Source organism: Aethalodelphis obliquidens, unplaced genomic scaffold (genome assembly GCF_003676395.1).
Source record: "Aethalodelphis obliquidens isolate GAN/ISIS:26980383/991018 unplaced genomic scaffold, ASM367639v1 scaffold14, whole genome shotgun sequence".
NCBI lineage: Eukaryota > Metazoa > Chordata > Mammalia > Artiodactyla > Delphinidae > Aethalodelphis > Aethalodelphis obliquidens.
In genome coordinates, this window is record NW_020837958.1 from 29800763 (window position 1) to 29825167 (window position 24405).

Consider the following 24405-nt stretch of genomic DNA (forward strand, 5'->3'; position numbering starts at 1 on the left):
ACCATTTTCACAGAAAGCCCACGGGAGACAGTGCTAATCGACTTGGGTAGTTTCTGTTTCAAAAACTGGAACTATAAAAGCAATAAAGAGACACCTACAGACTGTGGTGCAATTTTCCTCTTTGCGTTTGTCCTGGGAAGGGTGACTCTCTGCCCCACCTCCTCTCCCACGCCAGACCTTAGGAAGTAAGGGACTGCCAAATGTCTGCGAGCAGGACGGAACTGTCATATGCAGCTCCTCAGGCAGGTAGGAATTTGACTCTTCTTCAAACCCATAAGCGTGAAATAGTTGTTGGACACCTACTTACTGCAGAAGCTGAGCACTGCCGGGATGAAGGGTGTGGGAGTGGAGATGACCAGGGCAGGGCTAGCTTCTCTTCTGCCATACTGAACTATTCTGCTTGGCCTCAAACTTGCATACTTCCCTTAGCAAGACACAAGTCCCTCAGTTAACCAAATCCACCATCCTCAGGATGCTGTTTAGCACAGGTCTTTGGGATTTTACCCTGTACTGAGAGTGATCAAGTATCCCTTTGTTTTAGGCACTGAATCCTATGGAAGATGACTCTGCTTTGCTGCTGTGCCCTGCAGATTGCTATCCAATTTAAGAGCTCTCCTCAACCACTGGCCCATCACCAGAGAGTGATGGCAGCCCCAGAAGTCTAAGAAATCAACCACAGCCGCCTGCTAACTTGGATTATTGCTAGGGTTTACTCTATTTATACAACACGATAACTGTTTGTGGCAGAAACCTAACAAAATGGTAACAGGATATCCTGGCTCTTACCTCCAGGTTACAGACTTGGTTTCCACACTTTTCTCTAGTGATTTTATGTGCCCTGTTTCTGTTCAGTGCCTCCATACCGAAGTCAGACCTAGCAAGAAATCTTCCTGGGACATTACCATCTATTTCTCTTCTTTATATAGCTTATCTTTGGGGAAATTCAGGAAGATTGCAGGAATAAGACATATTGATATCTGAGATTTTGTGAGGTTGAGCTCTTCAGCCTCCAAGGCTGAAAGAGTTTAGGCAATTACTTCCAAAGGTGTGTGCCCGACCTCTTATCTGCTCTGTACAGCCTGGTACTTTCCCATCATATACAGTATTCTCTTCCAGAAAAGCTCTCTCAAAGGTAATCTCCATCTTCTTCCATATCTCTAAATCTTTTAGTGCCCCTTGGACACTGGCATCTTGGGCAACTTCCTACAGATATAGTCCCCTCTCTGCTTGAGGTGGGAACTTGCGGCCTCATTACATAATTTCTACTGTTTCAGCATCTTCCTGAAGGCTCGCAAGGAGCCATGCGATTAGGAGTGCGGGGGACAGGGAAGTAAGACAACAATGTGTGAGTTTTCTCCATGCCCCTGGCTGGGAGAGGAGCCCCTCAGCACGGAGAGCTGAGCACATGCAGTGTACAGTGCAGCACCATTGCCAATTGGTTCCCTTTATTAAAAACAGTAAGGGATCTAATACTTTTCAGTTGACTGTAGAAGTACTTAACTGTGACACTTCATAAACACACTAACATCAGCTGAAATAAGAGAAGCAAAGGATTATTTCTAGCTTACCAACTGGCTGTCTTTGGAATTGTGAATTTATCAATAAAGGCACTGCCTTAACATTCTGTCTTCTGGATTCCATTTAAATCATCTTTCTCCTACCCACAATCATTTGCTTGGATGGAGCACTGATCAGGATTCTTTTAGTTGCAAGTGACAGAAACCTAATCCCCTTTTCTTGAGCAGAAAAGACAATTTAAGTGGGGTTAGACTCAGAGACTTAGGGGCTTCCCCAACGCCATCAGCATTTTTCTGACCTCTCTCTGCCAAATCCTCCCTCCCCCTTGAATTGGCTCAGCGTCCCTTTGAGTCGGTCCTATTCTTTCCTATGATGACTTAGTTTCCTCCATGCACCCAGGGATGGTGGCAGAGTGGTGGCTGACATGGCTACAGACAGCTGCCGGCTTGTATCACCTCCACTTAACACTAGAAACAAAGAGAAAGGTTATCTCTCCCTCGAGACTGAACACAGTATCCCAGGGAAAGTTCCTAAATTGCCTTGCTTGAGATGGGCTCTTATTTTTCAAATGGATAGCTTACAGCTCTAGGTGAATATTTGTCTGGGATGCTTTTACAAGTGCCAGTACCTGAGTCCTACGCCCAGATATTCTGATTCAATAGGTCCAGGTGGGGTCTGGACATCAGTATTTTTAATAGCTTCCTGCAAGTGATTCTAATGAGTAGCCAAGCTTGAGTACAACTGCTTTAGATTCATTCATTTATTCCTCAAAAGACTTTTTGTTGTCAAGTACCTATTCAGTGCCAGGCAGTATATTAGGTGCTGGTAGAGTAGTGAACAGGACAGATAAAGGCATTCTCATGAAGCTCACACTCTATAGGGGAAGACAGGCAAGAAAAGCACAAATAGATAAATAAACGGTGCTAATAAATAAATACTATTGATAGAATAAAAACAGGACCAAAGTACGTGTGATGGGAAGGAGCCAGCCATACACAGCTCAGAGGGAAGAGCATTCAAGGAACAGGGAACAGCCAGTGCAAAGGTCGAGAGGCGGGAACAAACCTGACCTGTTCCAGAAAGAGAAAGGACAATGCGGCTGCAAAATGGTGAATGAAGAAAAGAGGGACATGGGATGAGGTCAGGGAGACCAGCAGAAGCTAGTTGTCATGGAGCTTTGTAAACTAGGCCAGAGATATGTATTTTATTCTATAATCGATAGAATGTGAAGAGATACGGAGGAATGATGGTCCCTGATCTGTATTTTCAAATTTATTCTGCCTGCCATTTAGAGAAAGGACTAGACGGGTCAAGAAAAGAAACAGGTAGATCAAGTAGCAGACAAATGCAACTGTCCAGGTGAGAAATGATGTTGGCTTGGCCTACATTGGTTTTGGGGAGAAGTGAGTGAATGCAGGCTAAGGTTCTGAGATTGAATTGACAGGCTACCAGAATGTAAGCCTCTTAGTTTTTCCCATCACATCCTCAGTATCTAGGGTGGGGAATCGGGGATAATGCACTAGAGCCAATAGGTGCTTAAGAAATCTTTGTTGAATTAATGAAACCAGAATCCAGAGGCAAGAAGATGGAGGAGAAGGGATGGAAATACAACTCTGAACTTGCAGAACCAGAGAACAGACCTCTCTAATGGACCCCAGAGGCTAGCACGGTGCTTCCCGCATGAACGAGTAGTTGGGGACACAAATGTTGCTGGAGGAAAGTCAATTTAGTGACCCCAAAACCTGTGTAGGAAACAAAAATACACACTGGGTAGAGGCAGAGAGGGCTCTCAGCTCTGCTCCGACATGGGAAGACACTGCATTACTATCATGGTAAAGAGCGGTTTAACAGCTGAACTAGTGCTAGTATAACTAGTACAGCCCCCAAAGAGCAACTGAATATTAGCTGGTAAAAGTTAGGAGGGGATATATACCCCGGGACCCAGCAATCCTAGCCTTATTGTGTTTTTCAGAGAAATTCTTGCGTAGGTCCATAGAAACCTTAACAAGTATTCCTGTCATGACATTATTTAGAGTGGTGTAAAGGCAGGCTAAAAGTCCATCAGTGGAGGGGTGAACCATGAAGCAGAAGCAAACCGTGGACTAACATGCAGTTGTTAGTAGCATCAAACTCAGTGTGTCCAGAACAACGTGGAAGGCCTTAAAAACATAGTGTCAAGTGAAAAATGTAAGAACAATACCGTAGATAGAACATAGAAAAATACCATATATGCCAATTAAAGACATACACACCGATGGCCCACTTAAAAGGAAACACGCATATTTCAGGGCATGTATCAAATACATTAGTGTAGATGCTGACGAGGACAAGAAATGGGAGTAGGACTGGGAATTGTGGTAGACGGAATAACGCTCCCACCTCCACCCTCAAAGATAGCCACGTCCGAATCCCCAGAACCTGTGAATCTGTTTTGTTACATGACAAGGGGAATTAAGGTTGCAGGTGGAATTAATATTGCTAATCAACAGATAGGAAGATTATCCTGGATTATCCAGATGGGCCCAATGTAACCACGAAGGTCTTTAAAAGTGGAAGAGGGAGGCAGGAGAGTTAGAGGGAGATGTGACTATTTAAGAGAAATGACACCATAAGAAGAACCAGGTCTGAAGTTGTTGGCTTTGAAGATGGAGAGAGGGGACCGTGAGCTGAGGAAAGTGGGAGGCCTCTAGAAGCTGGAAAAGGCAAGGAAACTGCTTCTCTCCTAGAGCCTCCAGAAGGGAATGCACCCTGCCAAGACCTTCACCTTAACCCAGGGAGATCCAAATAAGACTCCGGGTCTACAGAACTCTAAAATAATAATTTGTGTTGTTTTAAGCCACTGAGTTTGCAGCTATGTGTTATAGCATCGTTAGGAAACTAACCAGGGATAAAGGGACTTGTGTGGACTGATGATGACAGCCAGCATGCTATGAACCGAGAGTCTGAATAACTCCACCCTCCTCACCCAAGATCCCTTTAACAATGTTAAAGTTGAAGGGAAAGAAGAATAAAAGAAACCTCCTCAAAAAATAACCGCAGATGCGATGAAAACTAGCAGATCTGAGAATAAGCACTCATCATGTCCCAAAGGCTGAACTAGAACTTTACAGGCACAAATTTATCTTTGGTTCCTGGAGGACAGGGTACTGTGACTGATCAATTGGGCTCAGGGGTGAGGGAGATTATTATTATTCCATGAAACCTGTCCATCCCCCTCCGGTGAACATCACTGTTCACCTCTTTAAACTTTCCCAATCTCTTCTCTTCCTCCGCCCCCACCCCAGCCCCTGTCCCCTGGACCACACTCAGCAGTGGACATGGTGCTTGGGACATAGCAAATCTGGTGTGTGTGGAGCTGACCCCTGCTGAAGCTGGAGGAAGCTCTTGACTACTACGTTGCCCACTACATCCCAAAGCTTTTACAGTAGTGGGGCCATTCATAAAAGAGCCCTGGGACTTCATGAGCTATTTATTCTAAACAACTTAGAGCAACCCTGGGGCCCCAGTGTGATGTTTGCATGTCTAATTTCCGTGAGCTATTGATAAGAGCCCACTCCAACCAGCTAGTTGTCAGCCTTGACTCCAAGGGCCTGGAAAATGTACTATTTGCAATTACTTGAAAAGAAACTAATTAACTTTAAGGAGGAAACCATAGGTAGAAATGACTGAAATCAGCTGTTCAACTGTGCTTGGCAAAAAATTAAAAGGAGGAGGCGATTGTACCTCACATTTACTTCATTTGAAGGGAGAGTAGGAGGTCGGGCGTCTTGCAGAGGGGATAGAAAGTGGCATATTCTCCGTAGGGAGGGGCTCTGAGCAGAAGCGGTGTTAGCAGACCTGCTGAGCAGCTAAGAGGTTAAGATGTGACCTTGAAAGCTACATTTGGACTTCTTTCAGTGGCAGCAAAGTATTTAAAAGAGGGAGTGATGATCAAGTCGGGAGTTTAGAAATGTGTGTTGATCTTCAATCTAAGTTCTAGGTTTTCGCACGTGGTAAATAAATTCTGTGTTTTCCTTCAGAAGTGGCCATTCTGAGTCATTTCTCAAAACAGAGTTAAAACAATGTATTATAGTTTCTCACAGCTCAGCACTCTGCCTGGTATATAGCAGGTTGTGGCGAAATGAAGGGACAGCACCCTGGCCATGGTTTGGAGGCTACCTTGAATGGAAGTGATGTCCCCATGGGAGCATATTGCAACAATTCAGAAAGAGGCAACAGCAGCATGGGAAAGAAAAGATGCTTCCTGATGTGAATCAGAGCAACGACCAATATCCTCACTATTTACAATAATCATAATAGAGTTGAACATTTATCGAGTGCTTGCTATGTCCTATACCGTATGTGTGTTCACTACTGTTATTTTCATTTTGTTCTTTTTCTTTTAACATCTTTATTGGAGTATAATTGCTTTACAATGGTGTGTTAGTTTCTGCTTTATAACAAAGTGAACCAGCTATACATATACATATATCCCCATATGTACTCCCTCTTGCGTCTCCCTCCCACCCTCCCTATCCTACCTCTCTGAGTGGTCACAAAGCGCCGAGCTGATCTCCCTGTGCTATGCGGTTGCTTTCCACTAGCTATCTATTTTACATTGGGTAGTGTATGTATGTCCATGCCCCTCTCTCACTTCATCCCAGCTTACCCTTCCCACTCCCCGTGTCCTCAAGTCCATTCTCTACGTCTGCATCTATATTCATGTCCTGCCCGTAGGTTCTTCAGAACCTTTTTTTTTTTTAGATTCCATATATATGTGTTAGCATACGGTATTTGTTTTTCTCTTTCTGACTTACTTTCTCTTTCTGATGGTCTCTAGATCCATCCATCTCACTACAAATAATTCAATTTCATTTCTTTTTATGGCTGAGTAATATTCCATTGTATATATGTGCCACATCTTCTTTATCCATTCATCTGTCGATGGACACTTAGGTTGCTTCCATGTCCTGGCTATTATAAATAGAGCTGAAATGAACATTGTGATACATGACTCATTTTGAATTATGGTTTTCTCAGGGTATATGCCCAGTAGTGGGATTGCTGGGTCCTATGGTAGTTCTATTTTTCGTTTTTTAAGGAACCTCCATACTGTTCTCCATAGTGGCTGTATCAATTTACATTCCCACCAACAGTGCAAGAGGGTTCCCTTTTCTCCACACCCTCTCCAGCATTTGTTTGTAGTTTTGATGATGGCCATTCTGACTGGTGTGAGGTAGTAGTTTTGTACAACCTCATTGTAGTTTTGATTTGCATCTCTCTAATGATAGTGATGTTGAGCATTCTTTCCTGTGTTTGTTGGCAATCTGTATATCTTCTTTGGAGAAATGTCTATTTAGGTCTTCTGCCCATTTTTTGATTGGGTTGTTTTTTTGATATTGAGCTGCATGAGCTGCTTGTAAATTTTGGAGATTAATCCTTTGTCAGTTGCTTCATTTGCAAATACTTGCTCTCATTCTGAGGGTTGTCTTTTCACCTTGGTTATGGTTTCTTTTGCTGTGCAAAAGCTTTTAAGTTTCATTAGGTCCCATTTGTTTTTGGTTTTATTTCCATTTCCCTAGGAGGTGGGTCAAAAAGGATCTTGCTGTGATTTATGTCATAGAGTGTTCTGCCTATGTTTTCCTCTAAGAGTTTTATAGTGTCTGGCCTTATATTTAGGTCTTTAATCCATTCTGAGTTTATTTTTGTGTACGGTGTTAAGGAGTGTTCTAATTTCATTCTGTTACATGTAGCTGTCCAGTTTTCTCGGCACCACTTATTGAAGAGTCTGTATTTTCTCCATTGTATATTCTTGCCTCCCTTATCAAAAATAAGGTGACCATATGTGTGTGGGTTTATCTCTGGGCTTTCTATCCTGTTCCATTGATCTCTATTTCTGTTTTTGTGCCAGTACCATACTGTCTTGATTACTGTAGCTTTGTAGTATAGTCTGAAGTCTGGGAGCCTGATTCATTTTGTTCTTTTTTTTTAGAAATTAATTAACTAATTTATTTATTTTTGGCTGTGTTGGGTCTTCGTTTCTCTGCGAGGGCTTTCTCTAGTTGCGGCAAGCGGGGGCCCACTCTTCATCGTGATGCGCGGGCCTCTCACTATCACGGCCTCTCTTGTTGTGGAGCACAGTCTCCAGATGCGCAGGCTCAGTAGTTGTGGCTCACGGGCCTAGTTGTCCTGTGGCATGTGGGATCTTCCCGGACCAGGGCTCGAACCCGTGTACCCTGCATTGGCAGGCAGATTCTCAACCACTGCCACCAGGGAAGCCCCATTTTGTTCTTAAGGAAACTAAAATGTAATTCCTTGCCCAGAGTTGCACAGGTAGTTAGTGGTAAGGTGACTGTTCTGAACACAGAAAAAGTCCCTGAGGAAAGGATGTGGAGGTAAGTAATTCATTTGGGAGGGGATTCCAGGAAATAACCAGCAAAGATGCGAAACATAAAATAGGGAGTAGAAAGAAGACGATACAAGTTGTCATACTTTATTTATTATGGGGGGCCCTGGAGATCAGCCCTGTGGGGTAATTCTGGGTGACAGAATAGAATATTTTCAGAGTGATTATTCCAGTGAAGGGGCAAGGATGTTTGGGCAGTTATCAACAGACTCCTCATCTGTCATTGTTAAATGCTGCTTTGGGGACATGAACTCTACCCTTCCTGCTTGTCTGAGCTCAGGCTGGTCGTGCTCTGTAGGTGCCTGCTGTAGCAGACTTCAGGGCTGGAGAGAGAACCAAGAAAGGTGAGCAGGCCAGCTTCTGGGACAGTCCCAGTTTGTGCCATTTATCTGGGAATAATTATGAATATTCCCCCTTTTGCTCTCATAGTTGTCCAGCTATGGATGATTTATATGGCCACACCCGTAAGGGAAGAAACAGATGCAAATTCTGACATATGTGGCCCCAGAGCCTGTGCTTCTGCCTCCTTCTGTTCTCTTTAAGTGCAACTGTGGCTTTCCTTAGCAAGGATGGAATGCTAGGCCCGGGTGAGATGCAGGCTCTGGCCAGCCACACTTCTGCTCCCCAGAACCTAGAGCATTTCTCCAGGTAGGTCCTGGACCACGGCACCAGAATCACATATGATGGTGCTTATTAACACCCAGGTTCTGAGTCTTGTCCCTAATCTACTGAATCAGAATCTCTGGGGCTTGGGCCTGATGGCCTGTGTGTTTAGTATTCTCCTTGTCTAATCTGCACAGTCAAGTTTGAAAACTACAGGCCTAGCAAAGGGAGACAGGGAGTTTTAACATTTTCTGAGAAACAGAAAACTGTGGTGATTAACAGCAGGGCCTCTGAGCTGGCCTGCCTGGCCCAAATCTCAGCGCCGTCACTCATGGCCAAGTGATTCCGAGCACGTTACTGAACTCCTGTGTTCCTGGCTGGAAAAACAGGATAATAATAGCATCTGCTTTATCGGGGCTATTATGAGGATTAGACAAGTTGATCCATATAAAGCCCTCAGAACAGTGCTGGGCACGTAGCAAACACTTGAAATGCTAGTTAGTGTTATTACTGACTTTTAGTGTTATGCCAGAGATCTTACCTAGGCTGTGACATTAATCCTCAGAACAACCACACAAGGAAGGTATTATTAAGGATTTGGGGCAAATAATTTTTCTGAGGCTCAGAGGTTAAAGGACAAACTAAGGGGTAGTAGGTGGTGGGATTTCTTCCCAGATCTGTTACATCTGCCTCAAAAGTCCCAGCTCTCTGGGACTGACATCAAGCTGTCCTTGGCGGGCTCATTCCCCACCTCCACAGGGGCATCCTGGTTTTCACCCCAGCCCTTGGGTTCACCAAGGACTCCTGGGCATGGGAGGAGGAAGGCCAGCATATTGGTAGCATTTACCTGCTGCATCCCACCCGCTGAGGCTGGGCAGGAGTTGCTCTCTGGGATGTGGTTCGCAGCTAATGATCAGTGGGCTCCAGCTATAATGATGGGATTAGCTGCGCTTTAATCACTGTCTATTGTTTCAGCAGGGAGAGAATTTCACAGCTCATTGACTGCTCTGACTCCTAATCTACACGGAGGAAACAATGTTGCAGCTCATCAAATGCAATCAGCTGCTAATTGAAAGGAAATGGAATTTTACAATGACAGGCCACCTTTCAGTGCTCAGGATTTCTAAGCCTTCTCCCCACCCTCCTTTGCCAGCTCAGCCCTGGCAGGAGCACTTGACAACCTGCTACAGACTTCCCTGAGAACTGCATTTAGGACCTGGCCCATTTCTCCCCAGCCCCAGAGCAGCAGAAAAGGGAAGCAGCGTCCTCGCCAATTCCTAGGCTGTCCTTCAAGGCTCAGTGCAAAGGAAAAAGGCTGGGGTTGGGCATCCACAGACCTGAGTGCGTGTCCTGGCTCACCTTCCCCCCCGCCCCCTGTACCTTGTGACTGTGTGACCTTGGGCATGTCGTCATTCCTCTCTGAGCCCCACTTTCCTTCTCTCTGAAATCAAGATTTGATGATTTCCAATGTTCTTATTAGCTCTGAGGATTCTGTTTGCCCTATGCTTGCTACTGTCCCCATCCAGTGGAGAACATCTAAATCAACAGCCTCTTTCTTGCCCAGATATCTATCTGCTTTTCCAAATGCTCCAGGGTGACTGCCTTAGATCTCCCCCAAAATTTGTCTTGATGATATTTTAATGGAACAGAAAGCAAATTTGGGAAATACTCTACTCAGTCTTATGATCAGACATCCCTCTCCCCATCCTGGATTCGTTCACTCCCTTGGACCAATATCAATCACAATTAATTCTAAAGACAGTCACATAGATTTTTCTGGGTTCTGTCTTTTTCCCATTGATATTCTGTGGAGACAAGACTTGGATGAGGGCTACCAGCCAGAAAGAGCATTGCTGCTTTTGACCCTGTCTCAAAGCTCCATTTTCAGCCAGCCTCTTCTCTGAGAACCGGACAAACTAGCATCTGCTCTGAGCTCTGGACTGTGTCATCCCACAATAACACTTGTTCTGTCCGGGAATGCGTCCGACACTCATGTAACCTCTCAGTGCCGTTTTCTCTTGGTTCCCATGGTCTGTGGGCTTGTCTAATGGGCTTATCACACAGACACTGGAATATCACCACTTTTCTTCAGGCAGATGAGTTATGGTATGTCTCAAAAAAAAAAAAGCACAATCAAAATATTTTTTTATTTGGCCAGGGCTCATTCTCAGTCCCATTTCCCTCCGTTTCAGGGCAAGGCTGTAGCAGGGTCTTAGGGTCTTAGTCTGACCTGTTGCTAGCAAGATGGGCTATAATCAAGGGGGAAAAAGACAGAAATGGGCTGGCTGTATCTCCCCTCCCACTACAGCAGGCTGGCAGGACACCTGGTGCAGGTGACTCCAGATGTCCTTCTGGAACCCTGGCTCCGGGGAAGGTTGGGGAGAGAAAGGACAATGGCCGGGGTCTGAGTTAGGACTGGGAAAGGGAGTGTGAAGGAAATTCTGGAGCTCAAGGGTCTGCACAGGAATGTGAATAGGACAGAAGCTGGAAGTGAGTCCAGGTTGGGGACAGAAATAGGATCACTCAGAAAGTTTCCAGCTATAGGTCCACTGGTAAAGGGTCGGAGTTCATAAAGCCAATGTAGAGAGGAGACAGAATGCCAAAGGTAAGAGTAAAATGTCCTAAGGAGGAGATTAAGAGCATGAGAGATGTCAGAGGGCAGTGAGAAGAAACTGCTTATGCTCAGAGGGCATTTGTCACCAGCAACCGCTCAGCTGCCTGCCCATGCTGATAGAAGAGTTTTGTCTCATACAAGACCTGGGACTGGCTGCCTACCAGGGGTAGAGTGGGCACTAGGAAAAATTCCACTTGGTGAGCAGAATGTGGCAACCAGAGAGTAGGAAAATAGGCACCCTGTAGTGTCCCAGAGATGTCGCTGGCCTTTGGAGTCCTAACTCAGATCTCCATGACATTTTGACAGGTAGATGGGACAAGTGATGGGGATTCAGCAGCAGACCTTGTTCAGATAGAGGCAGCCCTGGGGTGTCTAAGGATTTCTTAATAAAAGCTTTTATTTTAAAAAATGTATCAAGGGATCTTATCTTTTATAGGGCTTTTAATCTTTTCCTGTCTTGATCATAATTCTGTCAAGTGTAAAACTTAGCATTAAAACCTTGGTATTTTGACCAAGTTTGGGATGCACTGAATTTAGAACACTGTTGTTTAATCATTTTTTAAAATTTAATTGGAATATTTTGTGAGGCTACCACATTTTTTGAGATGAGATAAGGCCCATGGATAAACTTCCACATGTCTGCTTTCAGATTTGCTGTGCCTTTGTTTATTCAACAAACATGGATTAAGCATCTTTTACATGCTGGGTACACATCAGTGAAAAAAAGAGGCAAAAAATTCCCCTGCTCTCTGGAACTTACATGCTAGATCTAAAAAGTATTTATTTAAATTAGTTAATCTTCATTTTGCTTTATTTAATAAACCATTTAACATTTTTATTTTCTATTAAGGAATAAATGTATTTCAATATATGATATAAAATTTTAGATGTCAATCTAAAGATGGTCAGGTAGGTACAGAGTGCTCAAAATCTTTTAGGGAGCACATTAAAACAAGTTTGAAAATGACTGTGGTAGTTTACCTGCCAGACAGAGCAGACATTCTCTCTGTAATATACATCTGCCAATTGTTGCCTAGCTTCTGCTCGGTCCTTCCTGATACTAAAGCATCACATTTCATTCCCCGGAGCTCTGAGCACGTAGAAAGTTCTTTAGTTAGAACTCTTGTTCTTTAACTTCCATCCAGTGGCCTCTAGTTCTTCCCTCTGGCGTCACATGGAACCTTGCTACTCAAAGTGTAGTCCTCACCTACTAGCATCAGCGTCACCTGGAGGCTGGTTAGAAATGAGGAATCTCAGGCCCCACCCCATTCGAGCAGAATTAGAGTCTGAATCTCAACAAGTTTCCCAGATGATTTGTGTGTCCATTAAAGTTTGAGAAGTATTCATATAGTGTATGTCTGCTCTTTATTTCATAAATAACAGCTTTTCAGCTATTCAAATAGCTACTCAGCTATTTGAAATTGATCTTTTTCTCTCCAGACACTTGATGATGTGTTGAACCTCCAGGTGGAAATCAGCATCCACACACCTAAGGAGTTCCGGCATGAATTAGGCTCAGACCAGGAGTGGGCACCAGGTTCCCCTCTAGCCGTGTGGGCTTCACCCCTGACCATCACTGGTTAGCTCTGAGGTCAGCTGTTGAAAAGAAAGGGCTCTGGTCTTTAAAGCCCACTGCACTATTTATGGAACAATGTACTTCGTATTTTAAATGATACCCTTCCAAATAGACCGTCTAAATTTAGCAGAAGAGCATTCAGTTGTTTTGGCATAATAAACAACGCAGCTAGAATATAATGCAGAAACCAGGAAGTTGTTCAGGATCCAAGAGAGTTCTAGAGATCATCCCGCAGAGACCAGAATTGATTAGTCCTACCCTCTTACAGCTACTAACCAATTACCCTATTCTCTACTCCATGTAAATTTCATCTTCGTCTTGCTTGTAATTTCTGTTTACGCATGGCTTCTGATGTCTCATGGTGACCAAGGTGGCCTTTTCCTTGTGTCTTCTGCCTTCTATTCCTGCTATTAACTGACTATCTGTATCTCAAGTTCAGATAGAGAACATGGTTTGTTAGTTCATGACCAATGATAAACTTGTTTATCAGAGTTCTCCTGATGGAGCAGTTCATGAGGTACTACCCAGTTTACAGAATGGCTGTCTTGGGTCTGCACCTTCCCTAGATTCAATCAGATCAAAGAATGGTGACTTATGAAGAAGGAGCTCCATAGACAGGGCTGTGTATGTATGTTAGGTCAATCAGTACATTCTACAATTCATTTATTTGTTTTTCAAATATTTTCTAAGCATGTATTTTATCCCAGACATAGTACCCAGGATAAATACAAATGTGTATGTGTAAGACATGGTTTCCTGTATTACAAAGTTCACAGTCTAGTGAGGGAGGAAAGCAAGCAGAGAAATACCTTTCATAGGAAAAATGCTGTAATAGATATTTATATAGGATGCTGTAGAGATGAAGGAGGAGAGATTAATTCTACTGAAGGTGATGAGTGAAGACATCACCTAAGTGACAATAAATGCATTAGGGACTAAGGATGAGGAGAAGATTTTAGGCAGTGAGTTGGGCAGGGTGTGCTTGGGGAGGAAGATAGCTATGCTGTCTTGGTGTGGCTAAGGTAAGTTAGGGAGTGCTGCACCAGAATGACTTAGCAGGGTAGGGCTAAGTCACTGAGGGCGTGATAGGCCTTGCTGAGGAGTTTGGCTACATTCTGTGGAAGAAGGAGAAGACCCCTGAATGATTTTAGTAGGGGAATATGACAATTTATGTTTTGGAAAGAGACTACTTTGGTGGCAGAAGCAACAGTGGATTGGGGCTGGATGATAACAGAAGATGGAGGCCAGTTAGGAAGCTGTTGCACTGAATTGAGAAAATGAGGGTCTAGGCAAAGAATGGCAAAATAAATGCCATACATGCCGCTAGCCTCCAACCCAGGTCCATGGCAGACATCATTAATCAATCATGGCACTCCCTCACCGAGTCCAGATGAAATCTCATACCTTACTCAATGAGCATACAAGGCTGACCTTACCAGTGAACCAATAGATGGAACCCCTTCATAAATTGGGTCTAGTCCAAGTTACTGATAGTGGAGATGGGGAGCAGAGGACAGAGGCTGCAAATGTTTATGAACCGCCCCCCAAACCTTCAAGAGTCTTCTCTTTAAGTTCTCCCAGTTACTGTTAGCCAGATGTGTGATCACATCCTTCACTGCAAATCACTTACAATTGAGTAGTGCTTTTCAGCTCACAATATAATTTTTGTATTTTAATTCTCACTCTAACCATGCAAGAAAGGCAGGGAAAGTTAAGTCCCACTTTCCTTTCTTTACTGCCTGAAAAACCGAGGCTTAGGGCATGTGCACTCCTTCAGCACTTTGTGTTCTGAGGGCACGTTCATCCCTTCAACAGGCATTGACTGAGCAACTATTATCTCCAACTTGCGCCACACAGAGGATATAGGTAAATGTGACTTGGTCTTAAGATTTCTTTTTATTGCCCCATGTTGGATTTATCTGAGTGTATTTATTTTATACCTTTTTCCAGATTATCAGTTCCCTGAGGGCAAAGTCTTTGGAAAATGTTACCTTTCCTAATCACAGCCTGGAAGCTGCACAGGAGAACATCCCAAGAGACCAGGCGTGCGGCCTGGATTTGCCTAACCTTGGCTGGAACATCAGAGCTCAGGGATTCAGTTGCAGATCAGCCCAGAGGTCTGTTTCTGATCAGCCTGACAGCCATCTTTAATGCCTGCTAGTCACTTAACCTGGCAGAGAGTAAAGGCCTCTCCCCCAAATAGGGTGCAAAACCACAACCACAACCCACAAGACCGTGAGACGTGCAAATCCAGCGATTACCCGATGGCAAGGACCAGAGTGTGCCGGGGGACAGTCTTTTCCAGATCCTCAAGTCCAGATTCACTTAGATCATATCACACCATCTCACGATGGACACAATGGGAGGGCTGACCTTCCAGCATCCAGCCCTGACAATTTCAGGACCCTGAGGATGACTTTGAACCTGAATGGTTCTTAGGTCTCAAATGATCAAATCGCTTGGGGATTCGGTAAGGGGAGGAGCTGTGGGATTGGCTGGTGGTGATGTCACAGCCATACCAGCACAGCCTTCTTAGTGGCTGTCTGCCTCTTTGACTAGCCTTCACTCCATCTTGATTTATACATGATATTTTATAATAGCCAAAGCGACGCTCAAAGAAATTTCCTCATCCTCAGCCTCCTACCACCACCCCGGGCATGTAATAATGTCCCAGAAATACACGGCCTGTCATGTCTTATTACTTAAATATAGGCCTGAGAAGCTTCTCGATGCGACAGCATGATGTGGGTGCTACCCAGGAATGGCCTCAGGGAACATGGAGACAGAACATTATCATCTCACTGTCCTTAAGCAGAATTACTATCTCCCGGCATCATTCCAATTAAAGCTGAAAAACATGGAGCCACGGCGCTCAGCACTCCTTTCTGGCGTGTTGGGGTAAAAACACAGTAAGGATGCGGACCCAGAAGTCCAGCTTTGTGCCTCAGGTCCGCTGCTTCCTGCCTGAGTGTCTTGAGAAAGTCACCTTCGGAGTTGCAGTTTCCTTTTCTCTAGAATGATGGGTAATGATACAACTTGCCAGGTGAGTTTTTGACAGGATCAAGTGACCCAATAGGTTTTAAAATGTAAAAATACTTTGTAAACTAGAGCTATGCAAATTTTAGTTAATAATAATTAAGATAGCGATGATAAATTTACATTCCTGTTGGGCTCAGTGAAACACCTGTTTTATAGGGAATGGTAATATCAACATTAAGTACACAACACTTTACAGTTTCACAGAGGACTTTGATATCTACTCTCTCCCATTTTGTTATCCTCCGTTTATAAGAGGCAGGTGTGTCTCACACAGTTCTATGAATTGCCCAAGTCACACAGGCAGTGCAGGGGTAGAGTGGAGTTTTAACTCGGGGTGTCTGAGCCCAACCCCACGCTATCCCTCATGTGCTCTTCACAAGTAAGAGTGGGAGCAACGGGGGCGGGGGTCATACCGGTGTGTGGAGGTGCAGGGAGAGGTAGGGACGAGACTGCCCATCTCCATTCCGGATAGCATGGGCCTGCTTCTTCTGAACTGGGGAATCTCTAGGCCAATTTATATGTAGACAACTGCTCTACCTGAAGTTCCTGTCCAAAGTGATTAAGTTTATTGGTCTTACTCTGCTTGGGTCCCTGGTCCCCTGTGCTATGGTAACTGTGCCACCTGAACTAATTTCACTACAGTGATCCTGCCTGCTGGTGTTCTGGTGCCGAAAAAAATTGTGTCAAGTGACCCTTTATGCTGAGGTGGTGCTGCCTTCCCGTCACTCTATGCTCAGGCAGCTGGGTCACCTTGTCCTTCTGCACTATGGTGTCTCTGGCTCTGTTTCTTTTGTTCTCAGGAATCCATGTGTTTTGGTCCTTCCAAGTCCATTTTTGGGGGGCCTGGGATCTTTCAGAGCTTAATCCTCCTGGGTATGGGTGATTCCTGAGTTCCCCTGGAAGCAGAGTCTGAGGCAGAGGCAGATGTATACAGGTAGTTTATTTGGGCAGGGAGGGCTCTGGAGAGGGCCCTGAGGGAGTGAAACAGCATTGGAAGGAACGGCCATAGGAGTACGTGCTCAGGAACTGCCCACTGCTGTGAGCGTCTGATGCTCATCCCACTGGGGCCTTTGGAGGAGCCTCAGAAAATGTGTCTTGGAACTAAAAACTTGGAGCACAGAGGAAAAGCATATTTTTCCATCAGCTTTTCTTTTCCATTGGTGGAGGGTGGTCCTCTGGTCATTTGCTTGCCTGCGGTTCCAGTGGTGTGTGCATATGGCTAGCAGGTTGCATGGCTGCCTCTCACCTCCATGTCAGAGAAGCCCCAGGGCAGGAAGAGGGAGGTGTGTGATGTGCAGAGATCAGGGAACCCCATTAGAATCTGTCACCATCCAAGTAGAATGCTGGAGGGGGCGCGTGGCTGGGATAAGGTAACAAGTGGTGCACAAAGGGGTCCCAGCCCAGAATAGTATCATATGGTCCTTCCGGAATTTCGAGGCAAATACTCGACCAGAGCCCCTGTGTAGGCATCTGAACTGACCAATGTGAGGCCATCAGAGGGCACTGTCCCCTTGGCTGTACAGCCTCAGAGCCCTGGCCCAGAAAGAGTTTGCCTGGATTGATGCAGACTGAGAATGAGCTTTTGAATCCAGGGTGACCAGTTCTCTCTATGACCTGAGTCTGATACCAGGAGTAGCACAAGCCATTCAGGGTCTAATAACATGATTATGACAAGACACAGCGCGGGGAGCAGAGAGGCACTCGGCAGCCTCAACAACGTGCTCCAGGCCTTGGCGAGGGCCACTCCTTCAAATGAAGGGGGGTGTTGAAAATGCAGTGCAGAAAGATTGATAATTATCTGAAACAAGCTTAAACATTTGGATTGCTCCAACCACCTTAAATCACTCTGCCATATTTATACTTGACTAGTGTTCTACATAACAACTTCCAAATCAAAGACTTTTGAAAATTTTCAATCACTGTGTTTTGAAGTGATTGAGAGCTCAGGGCGTGAGCAGTGTAGAAATAAGGCATATTAACATTATTAGTGTGACAAATTTCCTGAAGTAGTTACATTAAGAAATGATCAAGGCCTTAGCCTCTGCAAAGGAGAGGGAGGGGCATGTATCTCTGCATTTGGTTTTGAAAGGATCTTAACTCTTTTGATGCTGAGGGGAAGTCAATGGTCTAAAAACTGCTAATTCCAAATGGATTGTATTGTCAGGAAGAGACCTTCTGTTCTTCCGAGGAGTGAAAGAGAGGAGGATAGGGAGGGAGAGAGGGAAGAAGGAAAGAAGTCATAAAAATAGCTAACTCTTGTACAGAACTTATTATGTGCCAGGTGCTATTCTAAGCACTTTACATGTATTAATAATCTACAGTTATTCATCCCACGATTAATCAATCCCATAAGGTAAATACTATTGTTATCCCATTTTACAAGATAGAGGGGCAGTTAAGTTCCTATATTTAGATAGTAAAAAAGCTGTAACATAAACCAGACTCACTCCAGAGTGCCTGCTTTTGAAAGCGGGAAGGAAATCATGTTTCTAGCTTTACAATGTTCCTGGGACATTTTCTCATTTAAACCTGTTAAGAATCTTCTGAGATTTTGCCTACTATTCCATAGATAAGGAAGCTGAGGCCCTGACAGATTGGCCAATCACATGGCTTGTGAGTGGCAAGTACAGAATTTTAATTCAGATATATCTTTCTGGTCTTCTAGTTCCCATTTTGGATTATTTCTTAAGGAGTGGGTAACATTTGATGTGCAGAAAGAACTAAATAATTGTAATATTTACATGTTGAAGTTTAAAACTTCTATTCTTTCTATCCACTGATATCAGACAACCAGCAAACGGGGCTATGAAGCCAGAGAAAGCCAGTTATAGGAGCAGATCTGAGGCTGAGGCATCCAGGAGAAAGCAGATGGGACTGGGGGTCAGATTTGATTCAGAACTGCAAATCTACTTGCTGGCTGTGTGGCCATGCAAATAGAGCTTTCTGAGTTTCATTTGGAAAATGGGGAAAATAATGGTTCCCTTACAGGTTGATGTGAGTATAAATGAATAAAAATGTGTACATAACATGCCTAGCACAATGGCTGGTATATAGTAGATGCTCAGTAAATATCAGATGCCAGACTGTCATGAAAATGGACACCCTGCCAACAATGATTATAATAATTTCAGGCTACCGTACAAAGAACATCCCAGCAATAGTTATGGTTCTATCTCCCTGGAGAAAGTTTGAGTGAAATGTAAACTGTTGACAGACAAAATCTCAGGAGGCTCTTGCCTTGGGACTCAGATAAAGCCCCAGAAGGGTAAACTTTCCCCAGAGTTTCATAAAGTGAACACTCGGTCCCCTGCCATCAGTTCTGTCTGCTTCCGAATGCACCCCCAGAGTCACCCTCTCTCTGTTGGGGTGAGCAGGGAGAGGCAGAACAGAGAGCCTGCAGCTTCCTCCTTAGTTCTGAGATGTCCATCGGGTGTAAGAAGGGAGGTTTCCTATCCCTGACCAATTTTGCTATTCTAAAAGGGTAACAGTGAGAATTCTTGACATTTGAGATCATCCACTTCTAGAAAACCCGGATTTTAAAAATACTAGATAACAACAATTAAAAGAAAAAAATACTAGATAGAAGAAATACAAGTTCTTTGTTTTCTCTACCTCATCCTTGCTCAAGGCAGCTGTAACATTAAACAAACTTAAATTTTAACAGAACTATTGTTACTATACCTATACTTTTTAATTTAAACCTTGCATTAGTCCTAACGAGTCGGAATTTTACTATCCTTGTTTTACAGATGATAAAACTACTGGGACAATTAAGCCTCATCCACATAGTCAGAGTGATTTAATTTAGGCAGATAATAGTTGCTCAACATTTTTTTGGAATGTTTTGATGATTGATAAGCAGATTAATTCCAAACTGTGTTGCAGATTCCAAATCTATAAAATGAGAAAACTTGGATTAGGTGATCTCTTGTTCTCTTCCAACTCTTGCATTCTATAATCTCTACCAAGCTTAGGAAAAGGGAAAGAAGAAAGAAAAGAAGAAACATTTTAAAAGCTTCAACTGTCTGCCAGATGGTATGTCAGGCATTTTACACTTAATCTTCACAAGAAACTTTATGAGAAGGGTATCAGTGTACCCTTTGAACAGAAGAAGGAATGAAGATTAACAAGTTGAGTTGCCCAAGACCGTGAAGCTTGCAGTCAGCAGATCTGGAGCTCCAATCCTCTGTCTGAGCACAGAGCCTGCAAACTTTTCTGTACTGTAAAGCCAAATGAGCTCTCCAATAATGCCTGTCCTGCAAAGACCATATGCTTCAGAGACTGTATCTGTCCTGCTTTTCTATGAGCCCCCAATAGCTATACTGGGTTTGGGAAACTTGAGGGCCCTCATTGGGCTCAGCAGCCTCATCATATAAGGATAAAATCTCAAGCTCTGCCAGAGACAATCATGTGTTGGTGAATACTGGCATATGTGGTCAGGTTCTTTAGTTAGTGCCGAGGACTTCCCCTCCCAATAGTTACACTAGCCACCTCTAAAGTGAACAGTGCCTGCTGCAGCTGTTCAGTGCTACCTGCAACATCCTTCAAAAGACTTGGGAAATCTCTATTACAAGAACCATCTCCTGGGACTAAGTGCATGTTGAATGTCTGTCTTCCTTGACGGGCTCTAAGCCTCTTGAGGAATAGGACTATGTTTTATTTATTACCCATAAGTATTAGTTGTGTCAATTCACCTAACGATGGGTGAACTGACTAGCCCACCACACTTAACAACAGGTCCAGAGCTCACCGGGTTTTGCTAGTTTCTCTCTTTAGATTTTGGTGGTCTTTACTGGGTGGATCTGCAGTGGACCATGCCAAGTTGTGGATTTATGGAGATTTCTCACAATTTTGTGGGGTTTTTTTACCCCAAAGATTGATACGTTTATCTTTCAGTGCACAGTGTCCTACAGGCTAGACCGAACGAAGAGAATGATACTGAAATAAGCTTTGGGCAGGGTAGCTAGGCTGTGGTTGACATTAAAAAGAGGTCAGAGTTGTAAAGCACATCGTGGTGAGGGGCAGGGGAAAATTTGGGGGAGAGGAGAGAAAGGAAGAATCAGTATTGCCGCGGGTGGCCGGGATATTTGAGAGCTAGGAGGGTTGAAGAGCTTGGTTCAGTACCAAGCCTATGAGTAGATATTATGTCCCAAGGTACAGCTTTTACTTAGTATCTGCTCTGTGCAATGGGTCTGGGTGTGTCAAGGTAAGGTGGCATCAGTCTGGACACTCAGTTATGAAAGGTGCTGTTCTGCCTATCTGCCATGACTTCTGCCCAATATTAGTGCAGCTGGCTGTATTCCAGTGACTGTAATGAGATTTTACATTGGTTGTAGCTGTAAGTGCCCACACTTGCAGGGTTTGCTGGACTTTGATCAAGTTGTCCTGCATATCACTTATGACCAGGATTCTTGGAGTGAAAATGGGATGAAGAGGCATCCAGCAATCAATCCAGAGCCCCTGGAGCACACACATACCCCACCTAGCCCAGGGCAAATGAGATCATGAGTATGGAAGTGCTTCATAAACTATAAGGTGCTAAACCGATGTGAGGGTCTTGATGGTGAATATCACATGTGATCTAGACAGAAGTGTTGGCATGGCCCATGGCACTTAAGTCCATTCCCTGCACTGAGACTGTGTGACTCCTTAGCACTGAAAATCCAAGACCAGGCCCCTGAACTACTAGCCGAGTCTAGAAATGCAGATGATTATTTAAATTCATCTTTGTTTCTTTTAAGTTTTGTGAGGAAGGCTGGCTGTGTAAGGGAGGAAATGCACAGGAGGAGTACTGCAAGGAAGGCAGCCCAAGGCCATTTGCAACCCTCTCTCCCTCTGCCTCATTTGTCACGGCTTCTGTCCTCTTCTTAGGCAAGCCTTTTCCTTGGCGAGCTTCCTGGGTTGACTTCTGTCGAACTCGGATGATTATTGGGGTATTGGATTCCTATAGCCCTGGACAGAGCCCAGAGCCTGCACTGCTGTTCTTGTTTGATCTCCCATTTAAGTTTCCGGAAGAAGCTGGCTGAACTGAGGATCAAAGATTTCTCCACTTGCTTCTTTTTTTCCCCTATGACAGCCTCAGTGCTCGCAGTTTAGCACAGCTGCAAATTAACTCCTCAGCTGATCAGCTGCTCAGAATCTCTCCCATCCTTGTGGAAAGGGCAGTTCAGATGGACCCACGGTTTCAGAGAAGGGGATTTTTACTTCAGTTTGAATGTACCTGCAAGTAAAGGTAATAGTTTGGGATAACAGTTTGGTTTTCTTCCATGCCAAGGGGCCTCACAGGGGAGCCTGCTTACTCTTGCCAAATGATTCTGTTTGCTGGACAGAACTCCTTATAAGGAGTTTTCCCATAAACACAACGAACTTGGATGCTTCTATTGGAACATCTTGATTTCTGAAATGTTCAGACTGGAGACTTAAGTTTTCAACCCTAACTTTGGTTCTCCATGAAGGAATCATATTACTGCACAAGGAACACATAACCAGAGAATCTTGTTTTCTGGTACCAATACTCTACTAATTGTGATACCTTTCTCCCCTCTGGGCCTTGGTTTCCTAAGCCAGGGCATCGTTCAGGAAAGAATGAATTCTCAACTGCTTACTATGTGTCTGGTGCTGTGTTGGTCTCTGTTCCCCAAAAGTTTGAAGTCTAAAGCTTTATTCCTCAGTCTTTAAAAGTGCTTGCAAGTCACCCAAGGATCATGTTAAAATGTAGATTTTGGTTCAGTTGCTCTGGGATAGTGCCTGAACGTCTGTATTTCGAACAAGCTCCTGTGTGGTACTAATGATGCTGGTCCTCAGAATCCACTCTGAGTAGAAAGGGTCTACAGGAGCTAGTAAGCTAATGTAGGTTGAGAGAATTTCTAACAGATTTTAGCATCAGTTTAAATGGAAATCTAATATGTAGCAGATAAATATGGACTTATTCTGGTTGAGGGAGGGCAGCATGGTGGAATCTTGAATATATCCAGCTCAGGCATCCTCCTTGGCCTCTGCGTCTAGCCTCATCCACTGATGAAGAAACACACAAGGCACCTCCACAGGACCACTGAGTCTACGCCAGGCACAGTTGGAAGCCCCGAGTGATGGGTGATCTCCAGATGTGCTTTTCACATTCTGTTGATGAGGATGATGCAGAGAGGTGTCACCTGCATTTTAAGGGCAGGAAGGAACACGGCCCCTGTGATGGTTAATTTTACACATCATCCTGGCTGGGCCACAGTACCCAGATATTTACTCAAACACCAATGTAGATGTCGCCGTGAAGGTAATTTTTAAGACAGACGAACATTTAAATCAGCCGACGTTGGGACTTCCCTGGCAGTCCAGCGGTTAAGACTTAGCCCAATGCAGGGGGTTCATGTTCAATCCCTGGTCAGGGAGCTAAGATGCCACATGCCTCGCGGCCAAAAAAACCAAACCATAACACAGAAGCAATATTGTAACAAATTCAATAAAGACTTTAAAAATGGTCCGCATCAAAAATATCTTAAAAAAAAAAATCAGCAGACGTTGAGTAAAGCAGATCACCTTCCATACTGTGGGTGGACCTTAAGAGAAAACAGACTGAGGTCCCTAGGGAAAAGGAAATGCTGCCTCCGAACTGCTTTCAAACTCAAGCTGAAACATCAGCTCCTCCCTGGGTCTCCAGCCTGCTCGCCCGCCCTACAGATTTTGGACTTGCCAGCTTCTATAATTGCGTGAGCCAATTTTTTAAAATAAATCTCTCTCTCTTTTCCTGTTTCTCTGGAGAACCCTAATTAAAACAACCCCCTCAAGCACAAAAGAGTTTACTGAAATAATATCTTCTCTTCTAGCTTACAATACCTGTGCCCATTTGAATCTCATATGTGTGATTTATGGTCTATGAGGCTATGTGTGGCCCTCGTGGCTTGAACTTATGAAAGACTCACAACTGGCCCTCTGACTACACCTCCCTTTATTGTAGTGGAATCTGGAACATGGCCTAGGCCTGGACTCAGGACATCTGGGTTGCTGTCTTGACTCTACCGTGAATACACTATGACATGGGTAAGTTACTTCTCCCGACTGAACCATGGTTTCCTGTTTTACAAAATGATATGATGATATATGATAAATGATTTTCTGAAGAACAGTAAGATCCTTTGGAAAAAGATCTTCTACCACCAAATAATTCTGGAAAATGCTGCACGCAGCATCCCCTTCTTAGACAGTTGCACTGAACATTTATTTCAAAGGCCCTGAAAAGTCCTGCAGTGAATAATTCTATTTATTTTTTTCTCAAGTTTATCTGATGCCCAAATGCTAACACTTACTAAATTTAATGGAGACATATTTAGGGACATGTAATACTGGATGGCTGTTTTAGTTCTCTTCAGTTATCAGATTATTTATTCTTTTCATGGGATTCAAAGATTCAAAGACAGAAGCCAAGAAAAAAATTGGTCAAAATCTTTTCCAGAATACTTGAAGCGTGTCCTATTTTTACATCCTTAACAGAGGAACATTAATATAACTTACCACATTGGGTTGTTGTAAGGATTACATTAAATAACGCATACAGAGCACTTAGCACAGAGCCTAGCACCTAGTAGACAGTGAATATTTTTTTTTTTTTTTACATTGAGCCCAAAATGGTCATATTTGAAGAATTCAGTTCTAAGAGGAATTCAGGCATTCAATCCT